Below are 5,000 nucleotides of genomic sequence, written 5' to 3' on the forward strand. Positions count from 1 at the left end.
GTGAGTCACAGACAACACACAAAACAGACGCAAGACAGACAAAACCCGTAAAACAGGTGCGTCACACAGACAACACACAGACGCAACATCACAGCAGCACAGGTCTAAACATGCCAACAGCTCATCCTGTGCAGTAGAGTCAATATTGTAAAAACAGACACAACGCAGAAAATGCTCTATGGTTATGTACCGCATGATTGCACTTTGTTTTTGTTATTCAGACTGTATACTGCCCTGGCAAACATTTGAATTAGATTAGGCTGCAACTTGCCTTCCAATAATAATGCAAACAACAGCAGTTCCATACATAGATAAGCAGTAATGCATAAAAGATAAATAAGCCATAATATATGAGGCCAGGATATGCGGCACAGCAGAAGTTTGTAGAAACATGTTCAGTAGTTGCCACTGATTTTGTACCTTGTTTTCTTCTAAGGTTCAAACCATATCCATTAATCCCACAAACATAAACGCCTTGGAGGTCTCATGGAAATTACATGGTATGTGTGCATGGGTAATTGGGTCAGGGCTCAAACCCACGACTTACCAGTTCACACTCCAGTTCGACATGTGAGGCCCAACACAGTGCCATTGAGCTAAAGGTCCATAAATATGGGAAATCTTAAACTGTGGTCAACTCATGCCACTACCAACACGGTATAAAACCAGCAGTCCCAGTAGACATGATTTTATGTCCCAGGTTTAGTTACTGTAAAAATCCTGCAAGGGCTGATCACACTTAGCCTGATTATCACCTACGTTCAAACCTTTTTGAGACTTGATCTGACCAAGAGCATAACAATTAATATTTCCAAAACGGCATGGTTCACCCATCTCCCTTGGTTTGCTACTGGTTGTTTGCTTCCCGATAAAGTGGGAGGAGTTCCCGATTTCTCTGGAGCTCAGAAACAATATTTGTATTGCTCCTGGCCTGACTAGAAGCAGTTGTGTGTTGCATCAGTAAGGGTACGCTTCCTGGCTAACTCACACGCAGTTTGTTTGAGATCGTCACCATTGCTCTATTGCTTCACAAATACCTTCTTTTGGGAGTGCGGGGTGCGCTCAATTTAATCTCCAAACTGAATAATTTATTCACAACTGCTACAATAGTCCTTTTATGGCACAGTGATGGTGCCATAGAAATCACAAAACATGCTTTTGGGAATTTGAAGTTGTCCTCTAAAACCGTCTGCTTCCACTATTTGTGCTTGTCTAATGTCCACTTCCCTGCCTGTTTTGCACAAAGAAAGGAATCCTGTTCCTTTTCAGGGGAATTTTCTCATCAGCATACCGGGTCTGTGGAAAAAATACCAAACGTTGCTAACTATCCTTACTTTGTATCCATGCAGGGCAACCCCTGGGCTGTGTTGAATCATACAGTTGCATGACTTAACACAATTAATGTACCTTAATGAAACAATACAACATATGGACCAAAACACAGTAAATGTACACAGTAAATTCGACACTTAGAGTTGATTTAACGTCTTCTTGAGTGTATTTCGTTCCTGAGTGCTCTGTGTCAGCAGTGGAATGCTGTAATAGTCAGTGAAAAGACCGAGCTGTCATAGTACTACACTATGACAGTGCACAGGGCCTTTAGTAATAGGCCTACATTATGACTTGGTCATTGTCAAGCTGGTAACAGCAAATTTATAACTAAGGCCTGACACTGTGTGTTGAATAAACATTTAAAAACTTTTTGTTTTGCACAGCAGCTTGCAATGGGCACACAGCAACAAGTCAAAAGAAAATGATGGACAATATAGCGTATACACCGTACTGTACTGTTGTGTTTTCCAACCTTATTTTGTCCCGCATACCCCCTGAGCCATTTTGTCATACCACGAGTACCCCCCTAACTCAAGGTCTTTATCTTGTTCTGTATCCCAATGTCATTCTGTTCTATGCATTTAATTTCTCTAAGTAGCCCCTGCCGTGTGCTCACATACCCCTTGTGGTACATATAGCCCTGGATTTGAAACATTTACTGTACAGCATACTTGGGTTTGGCTGCATGAGTAGACTATAGCCTGGCGGGAGATAACGGATGAAAGCGGAGCAGCCGCGGTGGGCAAGAGCACACAGTCTGGAGTCATCAGAACTGGAGCCGTCTCAGGAGACGAGCAGGTGAGCAGCATATGTTTCCCGTTTGCACTAATTGAGTGCTTTTGCAGATCTGTTTGCGTGTGTGTGTGTGTGTGTGTGTGTGTGTGTGTGTGTGTGTGTGTGTGTGTGCGTGTGTGTGTGCGTGTGCGTGCTGGGCCTCTGACAGCTTTGGCCGGGCCCGGGACAAAGTCATCTGAAAGGTCCCACCATCCAATGCATAAAATATAATGAGGAACATATTCTGTCCCCCCCCTCCATTTCCCTGGGCCCAGCACAACTGACAACTGATCCCTTTGCTCCCCTGTTTTCTTTCCTATGTGTTTGCATTTGTGTGTACGTGTGTGTACGTGCGTGTGTGTTTGGGCAAGCGCGTACATATGCATACGCGCTTGTGTGTGCGTGCGTGCGTGCGTGCGTGCGTGTGTGTGTGTGTGTGTGTTGCTTGTATCTGTGTGTTAATGACTGCAAAAAGGATAGGATGTAGTGTAGCAGCTGAAACTGGGATGAATCACTCGTTAAAAATCTGTTCTGTCTGTTATTTCCTCTGATGTGACTGAGATGAAGAAATAGCCACCGGACATTTCAAACAACCAGTGCCACTGCTCTACTTCCCCAGTGTATTCACTCACTCTCTCTCTCTCTCTCTCTCTCTTATTTTCTCTCTCTGTCATTAAATATTCAAATCTCCTCCGTCAGGGATGCTCCTGTTGCTCGGATCTCATGGGACGGCAGTGGTTCAGTCACAGTGCGGACGGCGGCCACATCTTGTTTTGGTATCGCATTGCATCATGTGAGTGGAGAGAGAGAGAGAGAGAGAGAGAGAGAGAGAGAGAGAGAGAGAGAGAGAGAGAGAGAGAGAGAGAGAGAGAGAGAGAGAAAGAGAGAGAGAGAGAGAGAGAGAGAGAGAGAGAGAGAGAGAGAGAGAGAGACCACCAACGGCACATTGACAGCCATCTTGGCAGCAATGACATCATACAGTTGGTTTCTGCTTTTGTGGCCAATATGATGCTGTCTCCATTTCTTGGCCTCTTCTTGGGTCTTTCTCTTTTTACATGGATTCTTTACATACACGCACGCACGCACGCACGCACGCATGCACACACACACACAAACACCCACACATGTACACGTGTATACAATATTACATATATTGCGCCCTTTGAATGTTGACTATCAACGATACTGCAGCCTCTCTCTCTCTCTCTCTCTCTCTCTCTCTCTCTCTCTCTCTCTCTCTCTCTCTCTCTCTCTCTGCACATTGTGTTGATGCATCTCTGCATGTTATCCCCCCAAAATTCTAATATGGATTTACAACCCATGCATTTATATTCATGTGTTTGCATGTGTGTGCATATCCACTGAGTGTGAATGCGTGACTAACAGAAAGAGGTTGGATACAAATCTGCAAGTCAACATTTTTGTTTATGTGTGTGTACAGAAAGTGGATGAAACTCAAATGAAATATTTGATCATCGCAGTAAGATGAAGCAAGAACCATGCTCAGGAGAGAGGCTGAAATGTTTCCAGGTCAGTTTGTGTAGAAAGGCAATATTTCCCTTCAGGCTTCAGACTTCTTTCAGGATGATGTTGCTCAACCTGGATTACTAACCAGGGATCCGTATCTCGAAAGCGTCTTTGCTAACGATGTTTCTCTCGACAGCGACGCTCACCACTAAATCCAACGGAAAGGAAGACGGTCTTAAGACGGTTAGCAACGACAAGAATCGAGAAACGGACCCCTGGACCCTGTTTCTTGAAAGCATAGTTACAGTTATCAACTTAGTAGGCTGCCAATGGGAAAATGCATTGCAAACAAGTAAGTTGCTATATTAGTTAGCAACGACGCTGTCGAGAAACACACTCCAGCTTCTTGGAATTTTCCTGGTGAACCAGAAGCTATGTGTTGACGCCCAGGGGGCTGGGCTACACAAACCTTCTGGTACACCAGTGATTCGCTCTCCTCCTCCGTTTTCGAAATAACCGGGGCAGCACGACGAATCAGGATCGTAGGGAGGGATTTCAGTGGGTATGACGTTTATCGAACGCAACACACTCCCCCAGGGTAGTTCGGCTGTGCCCGCCCCCTCCCTGAATCACAACAGTAATGGCGGCGTGCGAGGAGTTATCATGCGTCGGGATGGAAGCAGCAATTTCAGCGGTGTTATCCAAAATACCTCAAGTTGATTTTCTAAAGGACGAGCAGAGAATGGTTTTGGAAGACACGTCCTACGTCACAAAGCTTCAACGTGAGTGGTCGAAGTGTCATGTCATTCATATGAGGTTGCTCCAACCACGTGCAAGCATCTTTTGGCTATACCACGCCTGCAGACAGGCGTGAAAGGGCAGTGTGCCAGTAGCCTGTTACTTATAGGCTACTGGTTCACCAGGAAATCTTGGAATAGTCCCCTGGTCACACATTTGTGCTTTGTATATGCCTCAATCTGAGGACAAGTTTAAAGTCAAAGTTTGTCTTATGCGGTAGAATATACGCAGATAATTTGGAATAAACTATTTTATTCAAGACGGCATTTCAGTAGGCCTATTTTTCCTCAGCCAAGGGCAGCCTCAGAGGACCCTTAGCCTCTTGTGTTCCTGGGTGATAAGGGGAACTAAGAGCAGGGTTTTGGCAGGATGACCTGAGCATTCTCAGAGCTGAGTAAGGTCTTACTAAATCAGTTATGTACTGTACTGTACTGGGGGTGCTGAACGTTTCAAGGCTTTAAAAAGAAATTGCCGGATTTTAAAATCGATTCCAGTGCCAGAGCAGCTCAAAACAGGAGTGATGAGTTCTCTCTTTTTCCTCGATACTGGTCAGAGGTGTGGAGGCAGCTGCTTTGTGGATGATTTGTAATCTGGCTCAATCCATCAAACCACTCAAATAATCCCAAAAC

This window comes from Engraulis encrasicolus, chromosome 2 (genome assembly GCF_034702125.1).
Source record: "Engraulis encrasicolus isolate BLACKSEA-1 chromosome 2, IST_EnEncr_1.0, whole genome shotgun sequence".
Taxonomy (NCBI): Eukaryota; Metazoa; Chordata; class Actinopteri; order Clupeiformes; family Engraulidae; genus Engraulis; species Engraulis encrasicolus.